Raw genomic sequence first — 11,847 nt, forward strand, 5'->3', positions numbered from 1 at the left:
CCCCGGCATCAGGCCCTAGTCCAGCATCAGAGGTTCCCCCACATCAGGCCCTAGTCCTGAATCAGGCCCTTCCCCACCCTCAGACCCTCTCCCACCCTCAGACCCTTCCCCAGTATCAGGCCCCCCACCTCCAGTATGAGTTGTGGCAGCCCCACTTGTCTGATGCTCCTGAGCACACTCAGGCAGCCCCAGAGCGGTAGGACAATAGCTCTTGCAGGAGGTGCATCTTTAGGAATCACCTGCAGAGCAGCAGCAGCTGGGGTCTGTTTCAGGGCAAGGAGAGGCAAAGAAGAGGCACTTGTGCTGGAGGCAGCGGTGGGCGTGGGTACGTTCCCCAGCTCTGCTCCCTCCCCGTGGGGGCTTTGCTCTCTTGCTCTCTCATGGGCCCCAGGGCGGTGTCCTTCCAGATTCACGGTCTCCTTGATATCTCAAGCCCAAGTCCTGAGTCGCGTCCCAGTCCAGCGTGGCAGAGGGCTGGCTACACCCAAGCTCAAGGGTTGAAAGGATCCCAGGGGGACAGCTGGGCCCCAGTGGGTGGCAGGGCAGGGGATGAGGGTGGCCGCCCACAGAGGGCCCCGCAGCAGCACTGGAAGCAGAGCAGTGATGCCTTAGCTCACTCGGGGACGCTGCCCAGCCTGGCACTCAGAGATCTTCCCACCAGCAGCTCTGGGGATGCAGAAAGCCCGGTGAGTGATACCCCGCCACCCGGGCCGTGTGGGTGGGCACTGCTGACCATGGCCTCGGTTTTCATTTTGGTTCCAGCTGTCCCTCCAAGGGCTGACGGGCTCCTCTTCTGAATGGCACAGATATTTTCTCTATGGGGGTGATCGCATCCCTGCTGGTTTCTGTCGGCACTGTTGTCGCTCAAGTGTTTTCATCTTTACAACCTGTGCTTGCTGCTCTTCCAGTTTAACATAGGAGCAGCCCTATTTTCTGCATTTCCTAGTTATCAGCGTTCCCTGGGGCTTTCCAGGTGGCGCTAGTGGTAAAGATCCTGCCTGCCACTGCAAGAGATAACGAGAGATGTGGGTTCGATCCCTGGGTTGAGAAGATGCCCTGGAGAAGGGCATGGCAACCCACTCCAGTGTTCTTGCCTGGAGAATCCCATGGACAGAGGAGCTAGTGGGCTACAGTCCCTGGGGTCACAAAGAGTCAGACATGACTGAAACACTTTAGCACACACTCAGGTTTTAGTTCAGTCACTCAGTTGTGTCTGACTCTTTGCCACTCCATGGACTGCAGTACTCCAGGCTTTCCTGTAATTCACTATCTCCTGAAGTTTGCTCAAACTCATGTCCATCGAATCAGTGATGCCATAGAACCATCTCATTTCTGTTGCATCCACCAGAGAGGTGGCTGGGGCTCGGCAAAGTGCATGGTCCCACTGCATGGATGTGAACCTGCCCTCACCACTCCCTAACCGCGCGACCATCACTGTCTCCTCCTCTGTAAATGGGAGGTGGCAGCATCTGCTTGGTAAGGGGCACACAGCATCTGGTATATAATCAATGCACCATCCATCTCAGTGTTGTATTTATTAATAATAGGGATAGCATTTAATAATCTGCTCCTTTTTCTCTCTTCCCACTTAACTGTGCTCCAGACCACATCTGTTTTACTTACCCTGTAAATCCCACACTCAGCAAAAAGAAGACACTCAACAAATATCTGGCTGAAGAGGCAGGAACATACCCTGTCCTTAAGGAGATGAAGCCGAGAGAGATGGGGGCTTGATAATAACACTGTGTGATGAGGAGACCCCAGGAGGACCTGTGTGGCTGTGGACTGGGGTGGGGGGCATGGGTAGAACCCCTGATGAGCTCCTGGGGATGGGGAAACTGGCAGGAAGGGGGGGTGCTGTTCCTTGTGGGGTGTCCACAGATTGTACCTCACTCCTCACTGATGAGCACTTAGGCCGTTTCCAAACACTTGTCACTGTTCTGGAGGAAACAATCACTGCCCAGATCCTACTCAATCCATTTCGTAGAATATGTTTCTCATTGGAGTATAAACATCTGCTTTATTCATTCCATGCTCTGTTCATCGACCCATCCAACCAGCCATCTGTTCATCCATCCATCCACTCACTAATCCATCCATCCATCTACTCTTAATTCATCCATCCACCCACCCATCCACTCATCAACTGATCCGATCATCTCGGACCCTAAAGAAGACAGACGCCTCCTCCGCTCCTCCCAGGAGGACACCCAGCATGAGCTATAGGAGCCTCGTGGGGACAGCGGGGGAGACACAGAAGGGACATACATGCAGACCCTCCTCCCTCCAAACGGTGAAGCACCCACCTGGTCCTAACGCCTCCTTGCTGGTGTGTCCAGGCTGGCCCTTTTCCTTCTTGCCAAACAAACGACCGATGGAGGACTTGATGCCCTTCTTCTTTGGGGCTTTCTGCAGCGAGTCCTGGCTGCTGTTGCTGTTGCTGGGGTTGCCCCTGGGGCCGTCCTGAGAGCCTGTCGAGCTTCGGGGAGATAAAACGACCTTTAACTGGCACCCTCGTGCAAACACACACCAGTCCACAAGACCTACTGATAGAACCGGCCACCCAGCAACACCCGCGCCTCAACCTCGCAGCAGGCAGTGGAGTCTCCTTCACCAACCACACTCCACACGAGCAATGCAGGCTTCCGGCCACAAACAACAGCCCCAGGAAGCTGAGATTCTCTGACTGGAGCTGACCCCAAGGAGGGCTTCACTCCAGATGAGCTGGTGCAGAGGGTGCTCCAACCCTCCCTCAGGGTCGCTGCTCGGCAGGTGACGACGCTCCCAGAGAAGGCGAGCTCCCCAGTTCTGGGCAGTTCCCCCCGCTTCCTGCAGGGTGACCGTTCTCGGCCGTGGCAGGAGAGCGACGGTCACTGTGCAGGGCTGCTGATCAGGTGACCACATGTGCCCTCCATCGACTGCTGCCTGGCTCACGACAGGAGCTCAGCAGGTGGGGGTCTGAATGAGGACAGTGTCAGTCACAGGAGGGGACAGTCTCCTGAGAGGAGACCCCTGAGGAAAAGGGAGGGACCCTCAAGAGCAAATCCGAGAGGCACGGAGCTGTAATCATTAGGAACGCACCCCAGGCCGGGTAGACCTCTAGCAAGAGCAGGAAGAAATCTCCCACAGGAGTCAATACGTAGAGACAGATGTTTTCTAAAATCACTGAGGTCACTGAGCTCTTCTACCCCAGCACCTGAAGTTCACCACTAAACACAGGCACCGAATCCAGTGGGATTCCTTTACAATCATCCTTGCAACTCTTTCAAGACAAGAGGTGCAGGGCTCCTGAAACTGACGACGAGGCGAGCAGGCCCTTTACTTGCGGGCGTCCCTGATGTCCTCGTCGCTGGCTGTGCACAGTGACCCCGTGTCCAGCTGGTCCAGCCGAAGGGACCACAGCAAGGCGGAGGTCGAGGTTTCACATTTGATGGTGGTCTTGTCATCTTCTACCTCTTCCTGTAAAGCTGGAAGCTGAGGGAGTGAGGTAAGTGTAAAATTGGCTAACAATAGACTGTGTCGAAAAAGGCAATCACACAGGCTTTACATTATAACCAGAAACTTATCTGAAAATATAGTAGCTATGCTTTCCCTCAAGTACAAAAAAAAACCCTTGTTCTAGCTTAATGCCATCTTAAAGGACTGTTCAAGAAAAGCGGGGCTGTGGAGCCGCGAGAGCACCCCACTGAGTGCAGAGACCCCGGACGGGAGCCTCCCTGCAGCCGGGCTCCACACTCCCTGGAATCCAGCGACCAGATGGCCCTGCCAGGCAGGGCAACAGAGCCGCGCCGGCCCCGTGAACCCTGCATGGCATGAACTGCCCTGATGAAAGGACTGTGCTCATCGCCAGATGCTGCTCAGAAGCACCACTAGCAAGAGTAAGAAACCTCTCAGCAAAGCCATCCAGACCTTTCTATTTGAAGGAGAAAAGGAAACAGCTTGTACCACCACCCAAGATCATTTGTAGTGATGATGCAGGTTACTGAACCCATGACAACAAGTGAAGCACAGAAAAGGTACCTAAGCCCTCCATGCGAACACCATGTGTCTGGCTTGTATTTCTCAGTAACATACAGATGGGACTACACACTGAAGTGCTTACACCCAGTTTGAGTGTCTTTTGCTCACTGTGGTTTACATAAAGCTCTCCTAGGTCTTCACTAAGAAGTAATCTTGTATCAACCTAGAGGGGTGGGATGGGGAAGGAGATGGGAGGGAGGTTTGAAAGGGAAGGGATGTATGTGTACCTATGGATGGTTCATGTTGAGGTTTGACAGAAAAGAACAAAATTCTGTAAAGCAATTATTCTTCAATTAAAAAATAAACTAATTAAAAAAAAAAGATCTCGCTTGGACTCCCAGCTTTTCCGCTAGTCCTGGGTCTGAAGATAGGAAAGACAGTGGTGGCAACAGTGTGGGGAACAGATGAACCCCTTCGGGGTCCAGACAGATCTCACTTATACATTTGGGTATGTGGTTAAGCAGGGGAGGTTTCAGGAAACATGCATGGCAAGTATTTTTATAAACAATGAGTGTGTTGTTTTAACCAACTAACCAGTCCTTTTTTAATGGGATTCTGTAAAGAATACTGATCCCGTGCAGCCCCACAGGAGCTTGGTGACAACAAAGTGACTCAGTGCAAAATACAGCTGAACTCGTTTAACAGCAGCTGGATAAACTGGGCCCCCTCCCCTGATCTCTAACAAGAAACCTCAGACAACAGAAGGCTACAAAGGCTAGAAATTATCCACATGGAACCGAACAGGGATCAATCTCAAATTCCAGTTAAAATAAGCACTTATAAAAATCAGAAAACAACAAAGAACAGAGCAGGGAAGTGACACACCTGGGTTGACTATGGACTCAGTGGAGACAAACACCTGCCTTAGAGTCAGGGACCACGGCCAGCCCCTTCCCCCGGGCCTCCTCCTAAGGAAGGCTCTGGGTCCGCAGCCTGGCCGCCCTCCCCCGGGATGGGAGCCGCCCCACTGGCGCCCACGTGACTAGGATGGGCAGTGCCGTGTCCTCACTTAACAGGAGGCAAAGCAGGCCACAGAGCGGGCGAGTGGCACACCCAGGTCACCAACCCCAGGGTGATGGCGCTGCTCTGCTGTGCCCAGCAGAAGGGCTCCCGGGCACTGAGCTGCCTGAACTGGAGCACAGCTGCCCGAGTCCTGCAGGAAGGCCCCAGGAGTGCTCGGTCAGCGGGCTGGGAGCAGGAGAGGGACAAGGAAGGCCAGCCCTCAGGGCAGTGGGCTCCAGCAACAGGGGCTCATCCAAGTTGACCCGAGGGGAGAGGCAGCGAGCTCCCTCCTGAGGCTCCCTCCATCAGGGAGGCCGTGATGGACATGAGAGCCTCTGGAGCAAAGCGGGCTGGACGGCACCACAGGAAGTGTCCAGGCTCTGATCAGACCAGTCCGAACCACACTGGTGGGTGTGGGAGCCTGGGCACAGTGCCTGGCCTCTCTAAGCCTCAGTGTCCCTGTCTGCTGAATGGGGATAACAGCAGCCTGGACCTCACCTGGGCGTCTGCGGGACTAGATGACAGACTCAGAAAGCACTCAACACGGGGCCTGGCGCAGAGAGTCTCCTGCACACTGCTACCCACCGTCATTAAATTGGCTTCCCCAAATCTAACTTCTATGACTCTGATTCAGTCATTTGTTTTAAAAAAAACTCTTAAGCGGAAATTCCATGGTGGTCCAGACGTTAGGACTTGGCCCTTTCACTGCCAGGACACCGGTCTGATCCCTGGTTGGGGAACTAAGATCCCATAAGCTGTGCAGCATAGCCAAAAAAATAAGTAAAAAAAAAAATTTAAAATAATAAATAATACTATGTCTATTATAAATAAGCATGAGATGATTAAAAGACAAACAAGTGGGAGATAGGCAAACTGTTACAATTGTCCCAACAAATGACCTATTTCCAACAGAACCATCAGCATATTTTAAATGGTGGGTGAGTTTCATTACTTCCATTAAAACGTCAATTATCCACCAGTACATAACCACACAGTGTTCATTCATGTAAAATGATAAGGACTCTCTAATACTTCACAGAGAAACAAAGGCATGCTAAATTACTAAATAGTTTACCTTTCGACAATGCTTCCTTAAATCACTAGGCTGATAGATGCATGCAAAGAAATCAAGAGAAACCAGATTTATTGCAACTTTGAAGCTAAAAATGCAAGAATCAGTATAGACAAATACAGTATAGCAAAAATGATGGCAAACATATAAGTGAGATGAAGATTTAGAGAACATGTAACTGGAAACAACATTTTTTTTGACCACAGAAATTAAATAAGCTATTCAAGATCTACTAGAGAAACACTATAAATTATTACTCAGGAAGATACAATTCTATCACAACATCATGATTTATTAAAGCACAGCATTCTGTACAATAAAGGCCCTTAACAGTTGTCTATTCTCAGCCAAACTTCTCTATAAGTTAGTTTCTCTTAATAAAAAACATGTTATACTTTAAAATAGTAATTTAACTGATGAGGAAGTTACCATAATACCTATTTTAACACTTGAACAAATCTAACCTCCTGTTGGACATTAACATAAAATGCTTACCTAGAATTTGATTTAAAACTTCTCAAAATAAATTTATTAAAACAGGTTCCCTGTGAAAATATATAAGAATGAAAGCTAGCATAATAGCAGGTGCAGTCTTTACATTTTATTAACCATAGAAGATGCTTTTTTAAAGAGTCTAGTAGAGACATTAACTGTGCAAAAGCTGATGAGATTTATAGTCTTAAATACAAGCACCAACACAGAAAGGATATTGTGTCAAAAGTCCATTAATTCCACACTTAGGAAGATCATTTCTTTATGTAAGGATAATCTCATTTATGAATTACACATGATATGTGGTTTAGGATCCATCTACATTATGCTTGTAACTGCATAGTGATATGCTAATTCAAACTTACTGCTATGGGGGAAAAACACCATTTGATGAGACATGAAGACGAAGCACAAACCCGACTAAGGGGACACCTGCTGTGGACCACAGCACTGCTATGACCAGAGCAGGTGGGAGGACGGGGAAGGGGAGATGGATGGGTAAACTACAGCCTTGGGGGCAAGGCGGGGCAGTGGTGGGAAGCTGGGGTCTGGATTGTCAACCACTAAGCAGACAACAGGATGAGCCAGGAAATCAAAACCAATGATGAAAGCAGACACACCGTCAGAGAACTCCAACAACAGGACAAAATACACAGAACTGTTCTTTTACAAACACTCGGAAAGAAATCAATCATGAAACTACAGAGAAATCGTCAAAGAATTTTAAATATCAACTAATTAGCCAATGATGCAAATTATAAAAAGTGTCTCAAAAGGCCACAAAGTGGACTAGTTACCACTTCACATGCCCCTAAATGATTCACAGTTAATTTAATTATATTCCGACTAACAATGCAGCTAACACAAAACGGGTGGTAACCAAAAGAAAGCGATGATACAAGTGCAGTTACAAAGCCGAGGGTTGTACACATGATTTCATGGGGTACACGGCAATGCGCTCGCAAAACCTAAGCTACCTGGAAGAAAACTGGAACGTGTGCTTTAGAGCCGCACACTCTGTCACCAAAAGCCCTAGGTCGTCATCCCGTTTTCAGACTCGGAAGAGTGAGGAAACCCGACTTCTTCACTGGGGCCCTGGGGCACCGGGCTTTTAATCTGGTTTCACACGCAGAGCTGGCCTGAGCGCACGGCCAGGCCCATCAGCGAGCAGACCAGTTTAGATTCCTAAGCCAGCGGTCCAAATATTAAGATTAATTTGTCGCTGTGTGATTATGGAATGATTTTGCTCAGTCATGTCTGACTCTTTGCGACCCCATGGACGGTGGCCTACCAGGCTCCATGGTCCATGGGATTTTCCAGGCAAGAATACTGGAGTGGGCTGCCATTTCCTTCTCCAGGGGATCTTCCCAACCCAGGGATCGAACCTGGGTCTCCTGCATTGCAGACAGACGCTTTACGGTCTGAGGCACTAGGGAAGCCTGATTAAAGACTGGGCAGTTTTAAAAATCTTAGACCTCTGAGGGTAGCAAATATACCTGATTTTCTTCTCGGTAAAAAGAGAAAAAACAAACAAACAAAAGAAAACCAGTGTGCTCGGGGAGGGACGCGGCAGGGAGGAGGCAGACACATAACGAGTCATGAAGCCCAGCTTGTCTACTTCCCGCGCAGGGCTGTGCCACCTCCTTCGGGGCTTGGAGCGCCCTCTGCTGGGTGGGCAGGAACCGGCATGCGAGGAGGCGGGATTCAGGTTGAGGGAGTTCAAGGATTGAAAATGATGAAGGTTGCTTAAGCTCCCTCTGCCCACCCTGCTCTCAATCCCCCTCGGCCTGCTGATCCATGTTCTCCTCTTCTTGGATCAACCTAAAATAGAATAAGATCACCACCTGCCTTTGTCAGCAGAGGAACGTGTCTGGACAACAAATTTGGGCTTGCATTCTGTGTCATGACTAGCAAATTCCAGGAACAGTTGCTCAATTAACATTTCAGCAAAAAGGTTCAGCTTTCCTTCTTTTGAATATTCTCAAACTTAGAATAACTTATCACTGAATCTTACAAAGTGGCCCCTGATCACTCACGTTTGATTTGACTTATTTACTCTAACATTCTGAGGGGGCCTGGGTGGTGACTCTCCCTGTGAGGAGATACTTGAAGTTGACAACCTTTACCTTCCCAGCTCTCAGGGCAGAGATGCACGTCAGTGCCTCAAATCGTTTCCACTGGGAATCAGGAACTCCGTATAACCAAAACAGCGATTCACGAGCAAGCTGTAGTTTCTAAACACAAGTCTCCAGACCAGATGAAGTGCTGAGTTGAACTTTTAATCTTTTTTTAAGGTTGTATATGTACAAACGCATCACTTGATGAAGTTCTCCACCAGCTTTGTGTGAGTTCTTGGATTCATGTCAATGTGCTGCATTAACCTAGAATTCACAGTTACTGCTCTTCTCCCCTAATGTGTCATGGATGATTTTATATACAGATTAAATATATGATTATGCAAATAAAATGATTCTCAAATTAAAATACAAGATCCTTATAGGTAGTAAACTCTCCAGTTTCACTTCTACTTATACATCTTGAAAGTTTTTCACTGTTGACAAGTTGATGGACAGAATTTACCATTTATATCAAGTCAACTTGTTGCATAAAGAAAAATCACTTCTACCTGACAACGTGCTGTAAAAATAAAAATATTAATATATAACCGTTCCAAATTTCCTATGGGGATGAGGAAAGACAATCTTTCTGAGCTTGTCTGTGCTCAAACACGGCCCACAAAGCAGTCTGTCTCAGTGTCAAAAGTGCAGGCGGCACCATCTGCATTTGCTGGTTGTGCCATCCACCCCTGCCTTTTCCCTGAGCCCCCTGCAATCGACTGGCAGGAATGGGCACCTCAGCCAGGGGTGACAGGATGAGAACAATCTGAGCAGCAGCTCTGCCAGGTCCTGTGCAGGGTCACCGGCCTGCGGCCACTCTGAACGTGGACTCGAGACAGGAGGCACAGCTGTGTGGGTGTGGCACAAGGCAGGCCTCAGGGCCCCCAGCTACTCGGCTGCACCCAGACCCAGGGCCCCCTGCTCACCACGAGGCAGGCCTTTGGGTTCTATCCTGTTTTGTAAACTGTTATAACTGCCAAGAGTGTGTCTAAAGAAAACATTTTAAATATACTGATGAGATGAGAAAAACTCAAACACATGTCCTTGGATCACTGTCTTACAAAAAGCCAATCTTCACAATGTGTTAAGTTAAAAAAGGAAAATGCAGATCAGAGTGGGAATTTGCCAACCCCAGAACCCCAGCTTTCCTGTCCCAAGTGGCTTTTCACCAGAACGTGGAAGGCTCCGAGGCACACACGAGGGTGCACCCTCAGTGCTAGAGGGTGCACGGGCCGCAGGGGACATTGCCTCGGCACCTCACCCACCTTGGGGCCCAGAGCTGAGGGGGGACACCCCACAATGACCCCCCCCCCAGAGTGCTGACACCACACTGAGGACAGAATGCCCTGGCTGACTGAGCGCTATAATCAAGGGCAATCTCAGAACTGAAAATTCTCGAAGCAGACCTGAAGTCAGTTTTCTTACTATGGATCACTCAGACTTCTCTAAGCAGAAGACTGCTCCTCAGAGAAATCGAGTTTCCGGGGAGTTGGGCTCAGGCGCACCTACCGGATCTCTTCGTTGATCTTGTCCAGCTGCTCCTGAATCATCACGGGCAGAGTCTTGGCATCGGCCTGCCCGCTGGGCGACAGCAGAGCGACCGAGCTGAAGAGGGTGACCCGGTCGCCCTTGCCGTCAGACACACCCTCGTCACTCTCGAACACCTGGGCTAGCACGCTGGCTTGCTGCCCGTGCTCCTGGTCCTGATCTTTCAGGGGCTGCACCTGGGCATGAGAAGACCATGTCTTGTCAGCGACATTCCGGGCAGCTCAAGTCTATCAGGAATTGAACACAATTTACATGGAAGCCCTGACTTTGGACAAATGGGCCATGCTTATGAGAAACTGCCATCTCTTAAGCGAGCAGTACTGAAGAAATGGGCAGGAGGAGAATCCAGTTCCTAGAGGGCCTGGTGACATTCAGGTCTCAGCGTGGACGGAAGGCAATCCTATGAGATTATTCACAAGGGTGGGCTGATGGAGTCAGAGACAAAAACCGAAAATTAAAAAAAATACAACCTTGCTTCCATCAGCCAGGCTGAAGGAAAATTAGAAAAAAAGAATCCTTCGGCTCTGCAGCCGCTGGGTCCACCTCAGCAGTCATCACTGGTACTAGTTCACCGAGGAGTGCCATCCTCGTGGATTCCCAGCCCTCCGTTTTCCAGGCTGGTCTGAACACGCACAGACAGGAGCGAGCAGGGGCAGCCAGGGGACGGGAGGGCCAGCCTCCCGTGGCTCTCCTCTCAGGCCCTCGGGCTGTTCTGGGGATGGCCCCTCACACTGCATGGGCACCTCTGTCATCTGAGACGCACGGGAGAGTGCCTGCTGGGCCCCGTGCCGCCCTCCCGGTCTCAGACCTCACACCCTTCTCTCCGCAAGTCTCCCCCCTGCCCCACTCTCACCCAGGTCCTGCCTTGTTTTCCCAGACATGACCTCAAAGCAACGGAGGGGCAGCCTCGAGGTGCTGGCTTGCCGGCTCCCTGTCCCCCATGGCCAGTACCCTTGCCTTCTGTCTTCATCACGACCCCTCCCCAGGGCTGGGCCACCCCTTTTCCTGGCTCCAGGACCACCTGCGATCATTCCTGCTCTGCTCCAGCGAACTAGCTGCCTATGGGTTCACTCCCATCAGCCTGATCAGCACATCCTCTCCATTCTCTCACCTTAAAATCGCACATTTTTGAACATTTTAATTCTGAGAAACTGTACTCTAAGTGTTCCATAGCAAATATAAACACTCAGAACAATACTAACCCTTATAAACCATAATGAATAAGAAGTTACACCTCAGGTGTAGAAAAGCTTCTGGAGGAAACATGGCAAGCCATTGACGACAATGAAGTCTGTAGAGAGAAGCTGGACTTGGGGTCGGGGTTCAGGTGGCGGGGGACAGGACTCACTCTATTGCCGTCGCTCCTCTCATTGCTTTAAACTGTCTCCATGGACCTCACATTCATTCCTGGGCATTCCTCACATTCATTCCTCTACATCCCACTTCACCTCCTCACGGGGTCAAACAAGTCAAACGGGCCAAGTTTCCGAGTCACTCGACGCAACCTGGCAGCTCTGTGCTGTCGGCCACGGCAGTCACTCGCCTTGCGCAGCCACTGAGGATGTGACCAGGCCGGTGCAAAGCTCGATGTGGAAA

At 50.1% G+C, this 11,847-nt stretch overlaps 1 pseudogene; it reads right to left on the reverse strand.

Moving 5' to 3' along the window:
• Positions 1–942: 942 nt before the first annotated feature.
• Positions 943–11,847, reverse strand: part of LOC120880854 — a 23,962-nt pseudogene continuing 13,057 nt past the window's right edge.

This window comes from Oryx dammah, unplaced genomic scaffold (assembly GCF_014754425.2).
Source record: "Oryx dammah isolate SB20612 unplaced genomic scaffold, SCBI_Odam_1.1 HiC_scaffold_22, whole genome shotgun sequence".
Lineage (NCBI taxonomy): Eukaryota > Metazoa > Chordata > Mammalia > Artiodactyla > Bovidae > Oryx > Oryx dammah.